The following is a 24,061-nucleotide window of genomic DNA, read 5'->3' as shown; positions in this document are numbered from 1 at the left end:
ATTCAGGGACAATGTTAATACAATAAGACTAGCATGTAGGTCAGCTCGATGACTTGATCTCACAAGTCATGGATATAGAGATATCAAGCTGACACATGGGTATGCATTAGAGAATGTATACTGAATGACCCACCATGAGAAAGTATCATGGATCGTTATATGAGTGTCATATACTTTCTCATGTGGCTATTAGTATGACTATTAGTCCTTAGACCTGAAGTCACCATGGATCCCTACATAAGGAGTTATGTACATTAGTTTCGTCAAACGTCACCCGTAACTGGGTGGACTATAAAGGCGATTACTGGGTATATAACGAATTATGTAGAGGGATGTGAGTGATGTAGATGGGATCTATCCCTCCCATATGACGGGAGTGACATCGGTATTCTTGATAGAGTGAGACCACTAAGTGCATGGCCATGCCCAAATGAGTCAACATTAGATGTTGAGCTCATTTGATCGAGTGAGTCTACTTGGAGTTCAAGATTTAGATTGATTAGAGGATGACACGATCTATGCCTCACATTGATCAATCTAGATGTCTAGGATAGAAGGACACTTGTCATTATTTTGTGAGTAGTCACAATTGGTAGTCACAAGGTGATGTCGGATCTCGACATTCTTGTAACTTGGGTAGTAATGATGTGTTGCTAGATACCGCTCATTACTTATGCTCCTAAATGGGTTTAGGGCATTGCCAATGTTACAAGAACCTATAGGGTCACACACTTAGGACAATTAGGTGGAGATTAGGTTCATATGATGAACCAAGAGGATTAGATTCATTTGATGAATCAAATTGGATTAAGAGTAATCCTAATTGGGCTAACTTGAGTTCGACTCAAGTTGATTCATGTGTTAAATGAGTCTAATTTAGATTTTGACTTATTGAATCAATTTAATTTAATGAATTAGATTCATTATATTAAGTTGGCTCGAATCAAATGGTTGGATTAGATCCACCATGGTAGAGATTAAGTCAAGTTTGACTTGACTTGAGAAGGAAGACCAAAGGTCAATTTTGACTTGACCTTTTGCCACCTCATTGGTGAGTTGGCATTAGGTGGACAAATAATGATGTTCCACATCATCATGGGTGCCACCTCATGGAAGTTACAAAGCCACTCTCTTAATGGTTTCATATTAATTGCAATTAATGCAATTAATTTGTGTGTTTTTGAAAGTGGCCGGCCACTTGATTTTTGGGTGTGAATTCATTTTTCCCATTCAAGTGGTGTAACTCCTTCTTCTTCCTCTCAAGCTCTCCCTCTCCCTCTCCTCCTCCCTTGGCCGAACCACATAGGTGCTAGCACACCTTGGTTTTTGGTCATCTCCATCTAGTGTGTCCGTGTGGATACTTCTAGAGGACCGGCGCTTGACGGTCTTGAGATCCGGCATCATTTGGACGAGCGGGAACGCGAAGGGCATCGCATCAAAGGTATAAAGTGTTTTCCTTTGTAGATCTACTGTAGATCGTAGTATTTAACTCGTACTCGTAGTTTTTGAAATTTTTCTTTGCACGGATTCTACGGCTTTGGGTGATTCGGGGTTTCCGCGACGCGAAAAGCAGTTTTCGCGGCCCGAAAAACCCAACAATGATATGATGTATGCCTAAGTGATGCATACTTTTATGACATGATGTATGCCTAAGTGATGCATACCTTTATGATATGATGTATGCCTAAGTGATGCATACTTTTATGATATAATGTATGCCTAAGTGATACATACTTTTATGATATGATGTATGCCTAAGTGATGCATGCTCTTATGATGTGTGATATGTATAAGTATGACATGTACTTTACTTTATATGGCTTGTACCAAGGGTGGGCTCCATAAGCGCCCCGGGGTCGATGGAATAAGACTCGGGCCTCGTTAAGGATGGGCTCCTAGGTGCCCCTAGGTCGATGGAGTAAGACTCGGGCCTAGTATGTTTGCCTTGTAGGGTTCAAGACTTGCTACCTTGGACCTACATAGGTTGCGCGCAATATGTAAGTGGTACATAGCCGGGATCCCCTTTAAGTTGATAATATTTTCAAGTATATATGTAAGAAGAAATGGTTTTAAAGATCATGAGACATACACATGTTTTTCGGATACATGTTTTCAAAATCATATTGCATATACCTTATGATCATGTTGTGATGATGCTATGATTTATGATATACCATGATTAGATATGATTATGTTATGTTTCATGCTATGCTTGATATGCCATGCTACCTTATGATGATGCTATGATATGCCATGATTAGATATGATTATGTTATGTATCATGCTATGCTTAAGAGATGATATGCCATGACTAGTTATGATTTTGTTATGTTGCATGATATGCTTAAAGAGTATGATATGTTATGCCATGACTAGTTGAGATCATGTTATGTTGAGATATTCTTTGATCATGTGATGATTTTCGGTTTTAGTGAGTAGGAAAGGAACTTACTGAGCCATGAGTGCTCATAGCTTACTTTCCTTGTACCACAGATAAAGGAAAAAGCTGGATGAGCTAAAGGAGCAGCAGGCGAGGCAAGGAGATGTGTGTGGCGGTGGCTAGGCAACCAAATAAGAACCTGCTTTAAGAACTTTTAAGAATTTCGCTTTGGTTTCGTAAATTGTAGTACTATATGGGTAACTTGATGTTATGTTTCTATTTATCTTGTTATCATGTTATGGAAACCATATTAGTGTAGTTCGGATTTGAAAACAAAAGAAAAGTTTTATTAAACTAAGAAGCATAAAAAAAAAAAATTATTTCAAGTCTTCCGCTGTAATATGTACATAGAGTATCGTAGCCCCGTCCCTTAGGGTTAGCAGGGAGGGCGGGCGTTATAGTACCCTTTCGCAACAAGCCTAGCTTTGAAGGTTTCTACCTTCCCGTCTGTCCCTCTTTTCCTTTTGTAGATCCACTTGCATCAAACGGCTTTTACACCATCAGGTGGTTCTACAAGTTCCCAGACCTTATTAGAGTACATAGACTCTATTTCAGAATTCATTGCCTTTTGCCAAGATGCTGTATCTATATCTTGGAGTGCTTCGTCATATGTTCGTGGATCAGGTTCATGTTTACCCGGGATCAAGTCCGAAGACTCTCCCAAAAACATGAATCTTTCAGGCTGCCTTACAACCCTCCCACTACGACGAGGCACTGTCTGTGGTTGTGTATCATGTGTGACACGTGTTGCAGTCTCTTGTGGTACTTCATCTTGTACTGTTGGTACTGAAGTTGACGTGTCCTCTCTAAGTTCTTCTAAAACAACTTTGCTACTGGGCTTGTGATCCATTATATAGTCTTCTTCTAAAAACTGGGCATTGGTGCTAACAATGACCTTTTGGTCTTTAGGACTATAAAATAAACCACCTTTCGTTCCTTTGGGATATCCTACAAACACGCGAACTTCTGTACAAGATTCTAACTTATCAGCATCTGGTTTCAGCATATGTGGTGGACTACACCAAATCCGAATATGTCTTAGACTGGGTTTTCGCCCATTCCACAATTCTATGGGAGTAGAAGAAACTGATTTAGAAGGTACTAAGTTCAGAACGTATACTGCTGTTTCCAGAGCATATCCCCAAAATGAATTTGGTAATTCTGAATAACTCATCATCGATCTAACCATCTCCATAAGAGTCCTGTTCCTTCGTTCTGCTACACCATTCTGTTGGGGTGTTCCAGGTGCAGACAATTGGGATTGAATACCGGCCTCTGATATGTAATTCCTAAACTCTCCTAAGAGGTATTCGCCACCACGATCAGACCGTAGTGTCTTGATACTTTTACCTAGTCGTTTCTCCACATCAGCCTTGTATTCTTTGAACTTATCAAAGCACTCGGACTTGCGGCGCATTAGGTAAATGTATCCGTATCTTGAATAATCGTCTATAAAAGAGACAAAATATTCAAAACCACCTCTTGCTTGGACAGACATAGGACCACACAAATTAGAATGAACCAATTCTAACACTTCTTTGGCTCTATACCCCTTTGCCTTGAATGGCCTCTTAGTCATTTTACCTTCTAAGCAAGATTCACAAGTTGGAAAATTTTCCAACTCTAATGAACTCAAAAGTCCATCGGCTATAAGCCTCTGAATCCTACTTAAGTTAATTTGACCAAGCCTTAGATGCCAAAGATATGCTTGGTTCATTTCCGAAGGTTCTTTTCTCTTATTAGAATTAGAAGATGAGTTATAAATTTCCATGTTTTGCTTTGTGGAAGAAATTGGATTTAAAGTATACAAATTGCCAACTAATGCACCAGAACAGATAATCATTTTATTTCTTTTAATAACTACATCGTTTGATGTGCGTAGATTATATACTCTTTTATGCATGTTTTTACGCACATTTACATACTTTGAGCATGCTTGATCTATGCATTTTTATACTTCCAGCTTTCCTTTTAGCATATTTACTCTTTTGGTTCGGAGATCTGCTTTTTGTGCATTTTTCTGTACACAGGAGTCGATTTGGTGAAGAATCTACATCTTTGGGCAAGCCTTGGAGGAAACAAAGGGAGAAGTCACCAGGCCGTGTACCTCACACGGCCCTGCACTGGTATGGAGCTCGGGTCGTGTGGAGTTTGGCACCAACAGAAGAGGAAGATGACATGGCCGTGTGAACCTCACACGGTCGTGTCAAGATTTGAAGCCAACCAGAGCCGTGTGAGGTTTCCAGAAAGCAAGCAGGCTGTGGCCGTGTGCACCACACGGCCGTGTAGCATTTCCAGAGAGTAGAAGGGTCCTGGCCGTGCGAGTCACACAGCCGTGCAGCTTTGGCAGAGAAGGAACTGGACATGGCCGTGTGAATCTCACACGGCCGTGTCACGGGGTCGTGTGGCGCCCGATTCCCTCCTCTATTTAAACCCTCCTTCATGAATTGAAAGGGGATCTCTCCCCCTTTGGGAGAAGGCAAGATTTGGTAGTTTCCTCCCACTCTTGGGAGGATTTCTGGGCGATTCTAAGGGAGTTCTTGATGATTTCGACTCCGGAGCGAGGATTGGATCCGAAGACGAGGCTTCTCCGTAGATAAGTTTTCTCTTTCCCCCTTTTCTTGGTTTCTTGGATTGGGAATTTAAGAAATGCTTGTAATCTTCATTTCTTCGGATATTCTTCCTCGATTCATGGAGTAGATCTTGTATTCTAGGATTAAGGGAGTATTTGTATGATGGATTGATGTAATCTCTTGTGGATTTGCCATTTTCTTGTTTCAATGACATTGTCTTACTTGTATCAATTAGATCTTGAGTGAGTAATGATGATTTGTGCTTAATTCTCATTCTTGATTGATTGTTTGGATTTCTTGTGGACTTTGTAAAGATAAACTCTCACTCGATCATCCGAGGGATCCACGTGACAGGTGCAAGCCCGTGTAAGGACGTTTGAGAGATAATCTTGAAGAGGAAATAGGAATATTCAAGAGAGTAGGATGGATTTTGTGATTAGTTCCTTGTATCTTGATAGATTAATAAGTTGTGGGCTTCTATGTTGATATCCGAGGAAGGCATAGTAATAGGTGCGCTTCTGTGTAAGGACAACGTAGGTTCACGTCTAATTGATCATGTTTAGATACATTTCTCAGTCCTTAGCCGGTTATCTATTGCAAGAGAGAACCGGCAACTTTCTACAAGAGTTTGGCAATTGAGGGATAAGAATTGGTGAACCATTTACATTCAAGAAATCTTACAAAGAAACCGAAACTCCTAGAATCTCCCTTATCATAACCCAAAACACTAAACTCTTGTTTGTTGATCTATAATATTAGATTTGTTACCTTCACTTTGCATTTGAAACGATTGGATAGTTGTTTAGCTAATTCGCATTGAGACATTTCTAGTGCTTATTCCAGTCCCTGTGGATACGATAATCTTTTATATTACTTGCGACATTTCCGTACACTTGCGGAGCGTAACAAGTTTTTGGCGCCGTTGCCGGGGACTGCGCTATAACATTAGGAATTATCAATTGAGTTAGACTAAACATAACATTTGTTTTCCTTTCATATTGCATAGTTGTAACTAATCATTAGATTTCTGTTTTTATTTTCTTGTATAACTCTTACTTCTTGTTAATTCTTTTTGTTCAATTTCAATTCTGTATTTTTGATTCTCTTATTTTTCTTTTTCTGTTGAATTGTCATTTGCTATCTTGTTCTTGTGTATGCGAAGATCTAACTTTGCAGGGGAATTCTTTCCTTTTGACCCTGAGATTGACAGAACTTTCCATAAAAGAAGAATTCTGCAAAGGCAAATTGAAGAACAGGAACATTTGAACATGGCGAATAGACCACTCAAGGATTACGCAGCACCTTATGCAAGAGGTTTTCGATCTAGTATTTCAAGACCTCCAGTGGAAGCTAATAACTTTGAGATCAAACCCGTAATTATATCTATGGTGCAGCAGAACCAATTTGGTGGAGGACCTCATGAAGACCCCAATCAACACTTAGAGGTCTTCTATGAAATATGTGGTACCATGAAAATGAATAGAGTTCCTTCAGAAGCAGTTAGATTGTTATTATTTGGGTTTTCCTTAAGAGATAGGGCAAAGCAATGGCTGAATTCTTTGGCCCCTAATAGCATCACCACTTGGGAGCAGTGTGAGCAACAGTTTCTTGATAAATTCTATCCACCAAGCAAAACAGCTCATATGAGGAATTTAATTGCAAGCTTCAAGCAAACTGACTCAGAATCTCTTTTTGAAGCATGGGATAGATATAATAGTATGCTCAGACAATGCCCACATCATGGGTTGGAAAGATGGTTAGTGTTGCACACTTTTTACAATGGTATCAACTATCATACCAAAGTGTCCCTTGATTCAGCTGCTGGAGGGGCACTTATGAATAAAAGTTTAGATGAAGCTGAAGAAATTATTGACAGTGTAGCACAAAATCATCATCAATGGGAAAATGAAAGAAGTGGTGGCTATTCTTCTGTAAACCCAACAATTAAAGCATCAGGGAAGTTTGATGTAGATGCAGTCACTCTTTTGTCTGCAAAATTGGACGCTCTTACAAAGAAATTTGAAAATATGGGGACTAGTGCTAATATGGTCAATGCTATTAGTACATCTTGTGAAGTATGTGGGAGTTTAGAGCACTCAAATGACTCATGTCCATTGGGAGCTATCACTGCACAAATCAATAAACTGGAGCAATGTGATGCAATTGTGAGTTACAATCAAAGGCAGAATAACCCATACTCAAATACTTATAACCCTGGATGGAAGAGCCATCCCAATTTTTCTTACAGAAATAACCAAGATCAAGGACCATCTATGGGGGTAAGACCAAATTTTCAAGCTGGGCAACAAAATTTCCAACATCTATCTTCTCAAGGTTTACCAAAGTCAAATATTGAAAAGATGCTTGAAGAAAGTATCTCAAGTCAGAATGAAATGAAGCAAGATATAGCAAGGCTCATTCAGAGAATGGTTAATTCTGATATGCATCAAAAGATCCAGGATAGTCAAATTGCCCAACTAGCTTCCTCATCATCCAGATCACCAGGATAACTTCCTGGAAAACCTGATGTGAATCCTATGGAACATTGCAATAGAATTGAGCTTAGGAGTGGACAGATCTTGGGAGACTCCCAAGTGACCGCTTCAAAAGGGATACAAAAAGAAGAAGAGCTCTCTCCTCTTATACCAAATCCGATTCAAGCTAATGAGGAGAGTACCAATGAGGTTGAAGAGACTCTTCCACTGAACCATCAGAGCAAAGCTGTCCCTTTTCCTCAGAGACTTACAATGCTCAAGAAAGATGAAGAATTTGGCAAGTTTTTAGAAAAAGTTAAGGAAATTTGTGTAGAGGTACCTCTTATTGATGCTATTCTTCAAATGCCTAGATTTGCCAAATTCCTGAAGGATCTCATGTCAAACAAGAGAAGAAGGGGAGAGGTTGAGACAATTGCGCTTAGTGAGGAATGTAGTGCTATTTTGGAGAAGGACACTTCCCCAAAACTAAAGGACCCAGGGAGCTTTTATATTCCTTGCAACATAGGAAAAGAATTTTTTGAAAAAGCTTTTTGTGATTTGGGGGCAAGTGTTAGCCTCATTCCCTATTCAATTTGTAATAAATTAGGTCTCAAAAACATTAAACTTACTACTATGGCACTTCAACTTGCTGATCATTCCTGCAGGTACCCTTTGGGTATTATAGAAGATGTGCCAGTAGAGGTGGATGGGAATGTTATTCCCACAGATTTTGTCGTGTTGGCCATGGAAGAGGACCCCAGGATTCCTATCATATTAGGAAGACCTTTCCTTGCTACAGCTGGAGCTATAATTGATGTAAAAAATCATAAGCTTTCTTTGGTAATTGGTAAGGAAAGGTTGGAATATGATCTATCTAATATCTCTAACCATGTCTCCTCTCTTTTAAATGCTTGTAGCAGGACAAACATTTATAAACTTGAGGAATGGAATTTCCATCCTCATGGAAGGCCACCAAATGAAGGAGACAATGTGGTGGAAGATGTTGGGAGAAGATCTCCCAACAAAAACGAAAAGTATATTTGTCCTCCAAGGGCGAGGAAAAGAAGTGAATGATCAAGTTTGGTCGAGCTAAAGACCTTAAACAAGCGCTTCTTGGGAGGCAACCCAAGGGTTCTTTTAGTTAGTTTTGATTTGTATTTTAATTTCTTTTAGTTTGATGCGTTCTTTTGATTTTGTTTTCAGGTTAGGTGCAAAACAGAGCCAGACCGTGTGCTATACACGGCCAGGTAAAGGTTACAGAGAAGGGAAGTGCTTGGGCCGTGTCATCCAGACACGGCCGTGTGGGATCTCCCGAGGAGAAAAAGGTATAGGTCGTGTCCCAGACACGGCCGTGTAAAGAATCCCGAGAAGAAGGATGGAGAGGCCGTGTCCCAGACACGGCCGTGCGAAGAATCCAGAGAGGGAAGAGGGGGAGGCCGTGTGGATCTGCACGACCCGTGTAGGAGAGTTATTAAAGTCCTCTTTCTACCTTACACGGCCAGATCTTGGCCGTGTTCCGCACACCCCCAACTCTCCAAAACATATCTTTCTCTCCCGATCTCTTAAAAACTCCTCTCTAATCTCTCAAGATCTCTTAGATCCGATTCTCCTCCTTTCTAAGACTTGGACTTTTTGTTCTCCTAACCTAAGATCTGTGTTCTGTGAGTTCCATTTCTCCAACTCTAGATAATTCTTCCCCTATCTAAACTCATCAAGATGTCTAATATTTTGAAGAAACTTCGCAAAGGAGGTGGTGGATCCAGTGGAGACAAAGAGAAGGAACCATCAAGGGACAAAGGAAAACAACCAGTGAAGGGCAAAGGCAAAAGGACTTCACGCAACGAAGTTAATGACAATGAATTCAATATTGTCTTTAGAAATGATGATCAAGTAACTAGATTTGCAATTCTTGTCAATAGAAAGATAGTGTGTACTAGATATATGGACCCAACTATTCTTGATATGCTTGGAATTAGGAAAGATGTAGATTTGATGATTGGGTTTTTGGATTGGAGTGATATTATGTACACCCATTTGCCTACATATCCTCGTCTTGTTTTGGAATTTTTGAGTTCATTGGATGTCCATTTTACTAATGAAGATGATTATTTTGGAAAAATCTCTTTTAGACTAATGAATCAAGAATTTCTATGGGCATTTAGTGACTTTAATTCTTGTTTTGGATTAACCACCGGTAGTCCTCGTAGGTTTGATCCAAGGTTTAATTGGAATCATTTTTGGAATGCAATAACTGGGTTAGATCAACCTTATGAACCTTCAAGAGTTAAGGCCTCCCATATGCAAAACCCCATCTTTAGGTATCTACATAGAGTCATGGGTAAAACTATTTTTGGTAGGGGAGAGAGTGATGGGGTGGTTAAAAAGATAGAGCTTTATGCTTTATGGGCTATGCTTTATAGGGTTGAATTTGATTCTGGTTTTCATTTTGTTCAAACCTTATTAAGATCTGCCAGGGCATCATCGGGATCAATTGTTTTTGGTGGTTTGATTACCCGAATAGCTTGTAATTTAAATCTTGATGTTGATGGGTTGGAAATAATTCATGGTAATGACATGATTGACATTGATGCATGTCTTGCTATGAAAATGATCGTTCGGGATGAGAATGGTTTCGCGTTTCCTAGGAGGAGTGGTTCTCCTTTACCCCTTCCTTTTCCTGAATGAACTACTATTCGTAACCCGGCTAATTGGGTAATTTCTTAGTTAGATTTTGAGGATAAACCTTCTATACCTGGAGACACTGAGCCACATCATGAGCCCTCGTCATATGGACACCCGCAGCCTTCTAGTTTTATGGAGCCCGCTAGGCATTCTTTTGCATATGGCACAGGATCTTCTAAGTTTGATTTTTCAGATTTTCGTACGTCTCTAGAATCACTTCATGAGAAGCAAGATTCCCAACGAAAAATGTTGGAGGGGCGCTTCTCTTTATCTGATGATCAGTTTAGGGAGGTACAAAATCATTTTCAGTTTACGAGGAATTTTCAAGGTCAAGTGGCTGAGTTTGTGCAGGATTATGATACTGATCAGGCTAGGATGAGAGATTTTATGCAGAGCATGATGCTTACTAGCCAACAAGTAGATGCTTTATATGAGTATCATAGATCTTTGGGGTGAGATTCCATGTTTTCCTAGTTTTCCTATTGGCCAACCACGTCGTAGACCTCCTTTCCCTCGTCCACCTCCACCTCCTCCACCATATTGATTTCATCGGGACGATGAAAAGTTTAAGTCTGGGGGGGTGTCATGTACTGTTTAGTTTGGTTTTCATTTTCAGTTTTTAGTTTGTGTTAGTTATACATGTTGGTTCTTGTTTCTTTATTTTGCTTGTTTTTGAAATAATCATGGCAAGGAAAATTTTTTTGAGAACATCAATCTTCACTTATATGCTTTCTTGGATTCAAGTGAAATGTTAGCACGATCATTGTCTTGATTCATGGTGTTCGAATGATGCTAGTAGTAAACTTTGTGTAGTTATTTTTTCTATCTTGGGAAGCATTAATAAGCTGAGAATCTTATGGTGATGAGTTTTAGTTTTGGTTCAACCTTAAGGATTTTATCTTCACTACACTTGTGCTTGATGCTTGAATAGTTGATGTCATTGAAATAGTCATGATTCATCTTGTTTGCTTAGTACTTGGTTTCCATGGTGATTTCTCAACTTTCATTTTGGTTACTGGATGAGGCTCAAATCATTAAAGCTCATTTAGAAAAATCAAAATATCCCAACATGTGTGCTGAAAATTACATTTGTGAATAAGTTTTGCACAATGCAAACACTTATAAAAAAAAAATAATAAAAAATAAGGGATAAAAAAAACAGTTGTCATGAGTGGAATCTAGCAAGTCACCCCTTCGAGACCGAGTTAGGTTACTGGGGAAATGACTGCTTAGCTTACCTTGAGATTGAGCACACCTTTGAGACCTTGGGTTAGTTGAGAAATATGAACCAAGTGAATGGTGAGTAAGTGCATATCACTGGTTACTTGTCTTTCACTGGAAACACTAGGAATTCAAATTTGATGACGACTTGACTAGGACATGGATTGAAACTTGAAGAGTTTTGAGTTACTTTTACACTGTGCACAAGATTCTTATGCTTGAACCATACTTTACTTGTTTCTATGATCATGCTTGTTAATGAAACTTTTTGATAGAGTTAGGAAAGTGCACTAGGTTTTATGAATGTGTTGTAGAACATATGAATTTAGACTGCGGCATTTTGCTTGAGGACAAGCAAAGGTTTAAGTCTGGGGGTGTGATGTGCGTAGATTATATACTCTTTTATGCATGTTTTTACGCACATTTACATACTTTGAGCATGCTTGATCTATGCATTTTTATACTTCCAGCTTTCCTTTTAGCATATTTACTCTTTTGGTTCGGAGATATGCTTTTTGTGCATTTTTCTGTACACAGGAGTCGATTTGGTGAAGAATCTACATCTTTGGGCAAGCCTTGGAGGAAACAAAGGGAGAAGTCACCAGGCCGTGTACCTCACACGGCCCTGCACTGGTATGGAGCTCGGGCCGTGTGGAGTTTGGCACCAACAGAAGAGGAAGATGACATGGCCGTGTGAAGATTTGAAGCCAACCAGAGCAGAAGCCTTACATGGCCGTGTGGATCTACACGGACGTGTGAGGTTTCCAGAGAGCAGGCTGTGGCCGTGTGCACCACACGGCCGTGTAGCATTTCCAGAGAAGGAACTGGACATGGCCGTGTGAATCTCACACGGCCGTGTCACGGGGCCGTGTGTTGCCCGATTCCCTCCTCTATTTAAACCCTCCTTCATGAATTGAAAGGGGATCTCTCCCCCTTTGGGAGAAGGCAAGATTTGGTGGTTTCCTCCCACTCTTGGGAGGATTTCTGGGCGATTCTAAGGGAGTTCTTGACGATTTCGACTCCGGAGCGAGGATTGGATCCGAAGACGAGGCTTCTCCGTAGATAAGTTTTCTCTTTCCCCCTTTTCTTGGTTTCTTGGATTGGGAATTTAAGAAATGCTTGTAATCTTCATTTCTTCGGATATTCTTCCTCGATTCATGGAGTAGATCTTGTATTCTAGGATTAAGGGAGTATTTGTATGATGGATTGATGTAATCTCTTGTGGATTTGCCATTTTCTTGTTTCAATGACATTGTCTTACTTGTATCAATTAGATCTTGAGTGAGTAATGATGATTTGTGCTTAATTCTCATTCTTGATTGATTGTTTGGATTTCTTGTGGACTTTGTAAAGATAAACTCTCACTCGATCATCCGAGGGATCCACGTGAAAGGTGCAAGCCCGTGTAAGGACGTTTGAGAGATAATCTTGAAGAGGAAATAGGAATATTCAAGAGAGTAGGATGGATTTTGTGATTAGTTCCTTGTATCTTGATAGATTAATAAGTTGTGGGCTTCTATGTTGATATCCGAGGAAGGCATAGTAATAGGTGCGCTTCTGTGTAAGGACAACGTAGGTTCACGTCTAATTGATCGTGTTTAGATACATTTCTCAGTCCTTAGCCGGTTATCTATTGCAAGAGAGAACCGACAACTTTCTACAAGAGTTTGGCAATTGAGGGATAAGAATTGGTGAACCATTTACATTCAAGAAATCTTACAAAGAAACCGAAACTCCTAGAATCTCCCTTATCATAACCCAAAATACTAAACTCTTTTTTGTTGATCTATAATATTAGATTTGTTACCTTCACTTTGCATTTGAAACGATTGGATAGTTGTTTAGCTAATTCGCATTGAGACATTTCTAGTGCTTATTCCAGTCCCTGTGGATACGATAATCTTTTATATTACTTGCGACATTTCCGTACACTTGCGGAGCGTAAATTTAATGTATACAAATTGCCAACTAATGCACCAGAACAGATAATCACTTTATTTATTTTAATAACTACATCGTTACCAAAGGAAACTGAATATCTATCTAAAAACAGTTTAGAAACTGAAATTAAATTCTTTCTAAAACTGGGTACATAAAGACAATTTCTTAAAATCAAATTTCTATTTCTACTAAAAGATAAGTAGACGTCTCCCACTACAACAGCTGCCACCTTAGTAGCATTGCCCATGTAGACGGTAATCTCTCCTTCAGATAGTCGTCGGGTTTCCTGGAACGCCTGCAGAGAATTGCAGACATGATCAGTGGCTCCCGTATCTACACACCAGGTGCTGGTAGATAACACCGCTAAACATGTTTCAACAACTAGAGCATGAGATATACCTTTGTTTTGGTTCTTACGAGGGCAGTCCCCCTTCCAATGTCCTGCCTGCTTGCAGATGAAGCATTTTCCCTTCGGCTTCTTCACTCCGGCTTTAAATCCCGTACTCTGAGATTTATTCACTTTCTTTGCTGAACCAGCTTGTTTCTTCTTCTTCTTTCCTCTCGGTTTAGAAGTAGAACCATTTTCAGCATAGTGAATTTGAGCATTGTGACGAAATAATCCTTCTGCTGCTTGAAGTTCTGTCAGTAGTTCCGCTAATGAATAAATCCTCTTATTCATATTATAGTTCAGGCGGAACTGCTCAAAACTTCTAGGTAGCGTTTGGAGGATCATATCGATCTGGGTTTCCCCATCAATTTCTCCTCCAAGGATCTGTATCTCGTTCAGATAAGCCATCATCTTTAGGATATGATCCCTCACAGGAGTACCCTCTTGCATGGTGGCTGTCATTATCTTTCTCATGGCTTCTTGCCTAGAAGCCTTATCCTGATGACCAAAGAGTTCCTTGAGATTGTTCATAATATCATAGGCTGTTGGTAAATCTTGATGCTGATGTTGCAATACATTTGACATTGAAGCCAAAATATAACACCGCGCCATCTCATATGCTTTTACCCATTTCCTATGATATTCAATCTCCTCTTGGGTAGATTCACCAGTAGGTGCTTCAGGGCACTGCTCAGTCAGTACAAATTTATAGCTTTCAGCAGTAAGAACAATGTCTAGGTTTCTTTTCCAATCTATGTAATTAGGTCCAGTAAGTCTATTCTGTTGAAGTATGATGGACAGTGGGTTGAAAGTCATCCTAAGAATCACAAATAACTTTTGGTCAGAACTCTAAATTTAGAATAATATTGATTCCTCAAACAATACTATTTTAAATTAACCAACACCTCATAACACCGTGAATTTTGTATGCCACGTTAGTGTGGACGTATACAAATTCAACATATGTAAAAGGAGGGTTTTAACCCATTAATTTTATTATCTTGTCAACCTAACTTTTTGACAAATAAAATTAATAGTTGGTATCATTTGGTCACACAAATAATAGCAGTGACTCCGATGGGGAGGATACTATTAGATGTGTCTAAGTGTATACCATTACTTGACACTAAGTCCATTAATAAGATTATGCCCCTTCCATTGGGGAAGATCACACGCTCTTAATTAACTTCCTATAGTCATCCAAAAATGGAAGTATGTTCTAGTGATCCACAAACAAGCTCATCCGTTATGGAGGAAGGCACTCAGAGCCAACGCGCAAGCTTGTTTGCATCACTTACAAACCAGTAATGGAGACCATGGGATTTACTTAAAAATCCCTCTCTCACTTAGTTATTTATAAATGAGGAATTTTAACTATGCTAGCCTACTAAACTTGTAAACTAACATGCACACACAGCATAATATAAAAGCAATAAATAGAAAATCTAATTTTCAACTATTATGGCTTTTATCTCTAGTTGTCCTCCGTGTTTTGTCATCCCAAGCTGCTGCCATATTTAGCCACCGCTACCGGGTCTAGCTGTCGCATCCATCTTGCTCCTTGTTCCGCTGTGCCTCTGGTCCTTAGAAGGTTCCACGCTTTGCAAGATTCGATCCGCGACATAAATAGAATTTTACATTTTTGATCCTATATTCCATAAAAGGAATGTACATGTATCTAGATCAAAAATAAAATCCTAATTAAACTAAATACAGCTCCTGCTGTATTTTAATATAATCATGCACACACATATAAATGCCCTTGACATGTCCAAGGGTCCAATCACACACATAATAACTAAAAGCCATAATAGTTGGATCCTGCATCCACAAAGTTAGCACATCCTACTATTAACCTACCTAAATTATTTATGACATGTGTATAATTAACCTAATACCAAATACACAGAGGCAAAACTCTAGCTCCGATACCAATTGTTGGTTGCTACTCGGAAAACCTAGAGGTTCCACTGTACAAAAATTTGGTACAAAGGTCTGAACCTTTTCCTAGCTACCATGTGTTCTTTTAAATTAAATTTTGGATCGCCTACGGAACTTAACACGTTTGATCCAAAACTTAATCTATTTGTTCTTTTAGTTTTTGACTTGGATCTCCTGCGGAACTTAACACGTTCGACCCAAATCACCTTAAGTTATTAATTCATTAAATATTAATTTCCATAATTGGTTCCCAGTACTGACGTGGCAAGGCACACGGCCTTCTTGGATATGGGAGCAACCACCACCGACTAGACAAAACCTTTTATAGAAATCTAATATTTAATTTCCTAAAATAACTTTAGGTTAACCAAAAAGAACAATCAAATCACAAGGAAAAGAAAAAACAAAAGAACACAACATCGAAAAACATATTCGAAATTCTAGAACGTAAGCCTCTTGTATTTGGTATTATTTCCATAAATAACTAGTATGATGCGGAAAGGAAAAATTACTAGTTATACCTTGTAGAAAAACCTCTTGATCTTCTACCGTATTCCTCTTCTAACCTCGGACGTTGTGTGGGCAACGATCTTCCGAGATGAGAAACCACCAACCACCTTCTTCTCCTCCTTGCTAGGTTCGGCCACAAAGAAAGAAGCTTCACCAAGGAAGAAAATCAAAACACTAACCATGCTCCAAGAGATGCTCGCTTCCTCTCCTTCTTCTTCTTCTTCTCCAAGTAGTATCCGGCCACCACAAGAGCTCCAAGGAAAGAGAGGGGTTCGGCCACCACAAGAGGAAGAGAGGGAAAGGATGGCCGGCCACACCAAGGAACAAAAGAGGGAGAGAAAATAATAGAGGTTGTGTCTCATGAAGGCACCCCTACCCCTTCTTTTATATTCCTTGGCCTAGGCAAATTAGGAAATTTAATTACAATAAAATTTTCTTAATTTCCTTGACATGATTTAATTGAGAAAAATAAAATAAAATTTCCCCAATTGAAATCTTATGGTCGGCCACATCAATGAAATCAAATTGGACAAGTTTCAATCAACAATTAAAACTTCCTAATTTGTTTCCGGAAATTTTAAAATTAAAATTTCTCTTCAAAAATCTCTTCATGGTTGATAAAAGGAAATTTCTATAATTTTAATTTTACAACATGTGAGTAATTTTTAGAGAGAAAATAAAATATCTCACCAATCTACAAATAAGGAAAGAGATCTAATCTCTTTCTTTAATCTTTTGTAGATCTTTTATAAGAGAGATATTTTAATTTAAATTCTCTTTAATAAATTATTTCTTCCACATAATAAAAATTAAAATTAAAATTCCTTTTTAATTTAATTTGGCCGGCCCCCACTAGCTTGGGTTCAAGCTAGGGCCGGCCACCCAATTTTATACCTAGGCCGGCCCTAGCTTGGTTCCCAAGCTAGCTTGGCCGGCCCCCTATTGGTGGGTATAGAAGGTGGGTATAGGTGGGTATAGTACTCTATAAATAAGAGGCTACGATAGGGACCGAGAGGAGGAATTGGTTTTTGTCTCCCGATAAAATTAAGCATCTCGTGTTCGCCCCGAACACACAACTTAATTTTATCAATAATAATTCATTCCACTAGAGAACTATTATTGAACTACCGCACCAATCCCAAATTACATTTTTGGGCTCCTTCTTATTATGAGTGTGTTAGTCTCCCTGTGTTTAAGATATCGAATGTCCACTAATTAAGTGAGTTACTGACAACTCATTTAATTAATATCTAAATCCAAGAGTAGTACCACTCAACCTTATCATCATGTCGGACTAAGTCCACTTGCAGGGTTTAACATGACAATCCTTATGAGCTCCTCTTGGGGACATTATCAACCTAGTATCTCTAGGACACAGTTTCCTTCTATAATCAACAACACACACTATAAGTGATATCATTTCCCAACTTATCGGGCTTATTGATTCATCGAACTAAATCTCACCTATTGATAAATTAAAGAAATAAATATCAAATATATATGCTTGTTATTATATTAGGATTAAGAGCACACACTTCCATAATAACTGAGGTTTTTGTTCCTTTATAAAGTCAGTATAAAAGAAACGACCTCAAATGGTCCTACTCAATACACTCTAAGTGTACTAGTGTAATTATACAGTCAAGATAAACTGATACCTAATTACACTACGACCTTCTAATAATTTGTTCCTTTCCATTTTGGTCGTGAGCTATTGTTTATAATTTATAAGGTACTGATAACATTATCTTCTGCATGTGACACCACATGCTATGTTATCTACAATATAAATTGATTGAACAACTACAAACAAATGTAGATAATTTGACCAAATGTGATTCTTTATTCAAAACAAATGTTTACAAAAGCTTAGGCTTTCAGTATACACTCCAACAGTGGGAGTCCCTAGACAAGAAGTACAAGATAGAGGATGTGGGGGCCAAGAAGTTCATTATGAGCCAATTCCTAGACTACAAAATGGCTGACTCTAAGATGGTGATCAGCCAAGTCTAAGAGCTTTAGGTGATCTTGCACGAGATCCACTCAAAAGGGATGGTTCTGAGTGAGCCCTTCTAGGTGATTGCTATCATTGAGAAGCTACCTCCAAGATGGAAAGATTGCAAAAGTTACCTGAAGCACAAGTGGAAGGAGATGAATGTGGAGGAACTCATTGTTAGACCTCATATCGAAAAAGACAACAAGAGTTTAGAGAGAAAGATGTTCTCTCAGGCTACTATGAAAGCCAACATGGTCGAGCACAGTCAAAGCTTGAAATTGAAGAACGCCAAGTCTTCCAAGATGGGGCCTAGAGGAGGCATCAGTAAGAAGAAATTCTCTGAGAAGTGCTTCAACTGTGACCGAGATGGTTACAAATCTTCAGAGTGTAGAAAGATGAAGAAGAAGCAAGAGGCTAACTTGAATGAGGGAATGGATGACCTCTATGCTGTGGTCTCTAAGTTGAACCTAGTGGGTTCAAACCTGTGACAATGGTGGATCGATACTGGAGCCACCAGACATGTTTTCTGCAACAAAGAGCTTCTCCACAACTTTGAAGAGGTCATTGGACTGTTCATGGGGAACTCAGCAACGTCGGACATAATAGGCCAAGGAAAAGTGGTGCTGAAGATGACCTTGGGCAAAGACCTTACTCCGAACAATGTGTTGTATGATATGGAGATTCGGAAGAAATGAGTGTCCAGATCACTGGTAAGCAAGCATGACTTTTGCATTATTTTTGACTCAGACAGAGTTGTGTTGTCTAAGAATGGAATGTTTGTAGGAAGAGTCTATGTATCTGATGGGTTGTTTAAGCTCAATGTAATGCCCATTAGACCTAAGATAAATAAGAATAAAAACTCTTCCACTTATATACTTGAGTCTTCATGATTATGGCAGGTAGACTACGACATGTTAACTACGATGTGTTGTATAGATTAATAAACATGCAAAGCATACTTACATTTCACCTTGACCCAAAACACAAGTGTGAGATTTGTGTTGAAGAGAAAAAGACAAGGTCATCCTTTCAACATATTAAAAGAAGTAACGAATTACTCGGGCTAATTCACAATAATGTGTGCCAGCTCAAAGGTACACCAACACGTGGTGAGAATAAATACTTCATCACTTTTATAGATTATAACAAAAAATACTATTATATGTATCTTCTCAAAAGTAAGGATGAAGCTATAGAGAAATTTACTCTCTATAAGAATGAGGTTGAAAACTAGATTAATAGAAAGATTAAGGTGGTTCAAAGTAACCGAGATGGTGAATATGTATCACCGTTCACTGAGTTGTATGTTCAACATGGGATCAGACACAAAATTATAGCTCCTTATACTCCTCAGTAAAATGGAGATGCTGAGCGAAAAAATCAAACTCTAAAAGAGATGATGAAAAACTCTTCTATTGAGCTCTGGTCTGCCAGAGTTCATGTGGGGGGGAAGCTATGTTAACAGTTAATTACCTTTTAAATAAAGTGTCCCAAAAGGAAATAAATAAGATCCCTTATATGTTGTGGAATGGAAGATAACCGTCCTATAAATATTTATGAATGTGAGGGTGTCTTGCCAAAGTTTTGGTGCCTGATCCGAAAAGGATTAAGATAAAACCAAAGACTGTTGATTACATATTCATTGGGTACACACATAACAGCATTGCGTATCATTTTTGTGTATATGAGTCACACATACCGGAGATGCACAACAACTCAATAATCAAATTGAGAAATGTCTCGTTCTTCGAGCATGTGTTTCCATATACGACTCGAGAGGATGCTATCTCCTCAAATCGAGCATATGAAACGCTAGGTGAAGAAGATGATGATGAACCAGTCGAGGTTAAGCTTAGATGAAGTAAAAAAGCTCGGGTATAAAAATCTTACAGATAAGATTTTATCACTTTCATGTTGGAAAGTGAGCCCTGCAGTTACCTAGAAGTAATAAGCTCGTCTAATGGACCTCACTGGAGAGAGGAAATTACATCTGAGATAGAATCTATCTTACAAAATCACACTTGGGAACTTGTGGATCTTCCTCCGGGAAGTAAACCACTAGGTTGCAAATGGATCTTCAAGAAGAAAATGAAGTCAGATAACACAATTGATAGTATAAGGCCAGATTGGTAATCAAAAGATACCGACAACGAGAAGACCTTGATTACTTTGATACATATTCTAGAATCCTAAGTCCTTCATATCATCTATTTTCTACAAAATAAAGTTATTCTAGGCATAAAAAAATATATATAAAAGTTTGACAGCCTCTGACTTTCCAGTTCTGATTTTGAGTTTCATTGAAACTCTAGGTCGAACATATGCCTACTATTCCTTCTTTAGGGAACACATCCTCACCTACTCCTCTCAAGAGAAGTTACCTGTTAGCAGATTGATCCTCTAAACCAACTAGACTTTTACTCTACGTCTGAAGCTTCCGGTCTTCATACTAGACGTCTGCTCCACGACCCGCCCAGACTTCCACCTGGTTCGCTACACCAGGATTTCATCCTAGAGTCTCTGATTCTAGGATTTTTGCCCGAAGCCTTCGACCCACCAAGACTTCCACCTGGTGCACATTCTCCTAAGTCCTTCATATCAAATTATTTGGACAACCATACCCTTACGTCTGATAATACCTTGACATTGTTGTCAATTAACAAAATATCATCTACGTATAGTACAAGAAATACAACCATGTTTCTGTTACACTTCTTGTATAGACAAGACTCATCTGGACACTGAATAAATCCATATGACTGGATTACTTCATTAAACCGGATGTTCCAAGACCTTGAAGCTTTCTTCAGTCCATAAATGGACCGATTAAGCTTGCACACTAGATGCTCTTTGCCTTTTTCAATGAACCCTTCTAGTTGCTTCATATGGATGTTCTCTTCAAGACTTCCATTAAGGAAAGCTTTCTTGACATCCATATGCCAAATCTCATAATCCATATGAGCAGCAATGGATAAGAGTATCCAGATAGACTTAAGCATGACTACCGGTGAAAAGATCTCCTCATAATCGATTCCCTCTTTCTGAGTGTACCCTTTCGCAACAAGCCTAGTTTTGAAGGTTTCTACCTTCCCATCTGTCCCTCTTTTCCTTTTATAGATCCACTTGCATCCAATGACTTTTACACCATCAGGTGGCTCTACAAGCTCCCAGACCTTATTAGAATACATAGATTCTATTTCAGAATTCATTGCCTTTTGCCAAGATACTGCATCTATATCTTGGAGTGCTTCATCATATGTCCGGGGATCTGGTTCATGTTTGCCTGGGATCAAGTCCAAAGACTCACCCAAAAAAATGAATCTCTTGGGCTGCCTTACAACCCTCCCACTACGACGAGGCACCGTCTGTGGTTGTGTATTATGTGTGACACGTGTTGCAGTCTCTTGTGGTACTTCATCTTGTACTGTTGGTACCGAAGTAGACGTGTCCTCTCTAAGTTCTTCTAGAACAATTTTACTACTGGGCTTGTGATCCATTATATAGCCTTCTTCTAAAAACTGGGCATTGGTGCTAACAATGACCTTCTGGTCTTTAGGACTATAAAATAAACCGCCTTTCGTTCCTCTGGGATACTCCACAAACATACGAACTTCTGTACGAGATTCTAACTTATCAGCATCTTGTTTCAGCACATGTGCTGGACTACCCCAAATCCGAATATGTCTTAGACTGGGCTTCCGCCCATTCCATAATTCTATGGGAGTAGAAGATACTGATTTAGAAGGTACTAAGTTCAGAATGTGCGCTGCTGTTTCCAGAGCGTATCCCCAAAACGAATTTGGTAATTCTGAATAATCATCATCGATCTAACCATCTTCATAAGAGTCCTATTCCTTCGTTCTGCCACACCATTCTGTTGGGGTGTACCAGGTGCGGACAATTGGGATTGAATCCCGGCCTCTGATAAGTAATTCCTAAACTCTCCTAAGAGGTATTCGCCACCATGATCAGACCGTAGTGTTTTGATACTTTTACCTAGACGTTTCTCCACATCTGCCTTGTACTCTTTGAACTTATCAAAGCACTCAGACTTGCGGCGCATTAGGTAAATGTATCCATATCTTGAATAATCATCTATAAAAGAGATAACATACTCAAAGCCACCTCTAGCCTGGATAGACATAGGACCACACAAATCAGAATGAACCAATTCTAATGCTTCTTTAGCTCTATACCCCTTGGCCTTAAAAGGTCTCTTGGTCATCTTACCTTCCAAACAGGATTCACACGTTGAAAAGTTTTCCAACTCTAATGGACCCAAGAGTCCATCGGCTAGAAGCCTTTGAATCCTATTTAAGTTAATATGACCAAGCCTTAGATGCCAAAGATGTGTTTGGTTCATTTCCAAAGGTTCTTTTCTCTTATTAGAGTTAGAAGATGTGTTATTAATTTCTATATTTTGTTTTGTGGGAGAAATTGAATTTAAAGTATATAAATTGCCAACCAATGCACCAGAATAGATAATCACTTTATTTCTCTTTATAACCACATTGTTACTAAAGGAAACTGAATATTCATCCAAATACAGTTTAGAAACTGAAATTAAATTCTTTCTAAAACTAGGTACATAAAGACAATTCCTTAAAGCCAATTTCCTATTCCTATCAAATGATAAGTAGACGTCTCCCACTACAACAGCCGCCACCTTAGTAGCATTGCCCATGTAGACAGTTATCTCTCTATCAAATAGTCGCCGGGTTTCCTGGAACCCCTGCAAAGAATTGCAGACATGATCAGTGGCTCCCGTATCTACACACCAGGTGCTGGTAGATAACACTGCTAAACATGTTTCAACTACTAGAGTATGAGATATACCTTTATTGTTCTGTTTCCTACGAGGACAGTCCGCCTTCCAATGTCCAGTCTGCTTGCAAATAAAGCACTTGCCCTTCGGCTTCTTTATTCCAGCTTTTTGTCCTGCACCTTGAGGTTTATTCACCTTCTTTGCTGAGCCATTTTGTTTCTTCTTCTTCTTGCCTTTCGGCTTAGAAGTAGAACCATTTTCAGCATAGTGAATTTGAGAATGTTGACGAAACAACCCTTTAGCTGCCTGAAGTTCCGCCAATGAATACATCCTTTTATTCATATTATAGTTCAGGCGAAAATGCTCAAAACTTCTGGGCAGCGTTTGGAGGATGATATCGACCTGGGTTTCCCCATCAATTTCCCCTCCAAGAACTTGTATTTCGTTTAAGTAAGCCATCATCTTGAGAATATGATCCCTTACGAGAGTCCCCTCAGTCATGGTGACTGTCATCAGTTTTTTCATTGCCTCTTGCCTAGCAGCCCGATTCTGATGTCCGAAGAGTTCCTTGAGATTGTTTATTATATCATAGGCTGTTGGTAAGTCCTGATGCTGATGTTGCAATACATTTGACATCGAAGCCAAGATGTAACACCGCGCCATCTCATCAGCCTTTACCCATTTACTATGATACTGAATCTTCTCTGGGGTAATATCATTGCTAGGTGTTTCTGGGCATTCCTCTGACAGTACAAACTTATAGCCCTCAGCAGTTAAAACAATGTCCAGGTTTCTTTTCCAATCTATATAGTTGGGACCAGTAAGTGTGTTTTCTTTTAGAATAATGGCCAGTGGGTTGAAAGTCATCCTAAGAATCACAAAATAAATTTTGGTCAGAATTCTAAATTTAGAATAATATTGATTCCTCAAACAATACTATTTTAAATTAACCAACACCTTAAAACACCGTGAATTTTGTATGCCACGATAGTGTTGACGTATACAAATTCAACATTTGTAAAAGGAGGGTATATCCCATTAATTTTATTATCTTGTCAACCTAACTTTTTGACAAATAAAATTAATAGTTGGTTTCCTTCGGTCACACAAATAATAGCAGTGACTCCGAT

At 39.0% G+C, this 24,061-nt stretch overlaps 1 non-coding gene across 1 annotated transcript; it reads right to left on the bottom strand.

Annotated features, from left to right (window-relative positions):
- Positions 1–6,654: 6,654 nt before the first annotated feature.
- Positions 6,655–6,760, bottom strand: LOC122049938. Its single transcript, XR_006131176.1, has one exon. It is a non-coding gene; the product is annotated as a small nucleolar RNA R71 (small nucleolar RNA).
- Positions 6,761–24,061: the final 17,301 nt, after the last annotated feature.

The sequence above is a fragment of the Zingiber officinale genome, chromosome 2B (genome assembly GCF_018446385.1).
Source record: "Zingiber officinale cultivar Zhangliang chromosome 2B, Zo_v1.1, whole genome shotgun sequence".
NCBI lineage: Eukaryota > Viridiplantae > Streptophyta > Magnoliopsida > Zingiberales > Zingiberaceae > Zingiber > Zingiber officinale.
This window is presented reverse-complemented; position numbering and strand designations above follow the sequence as displayed.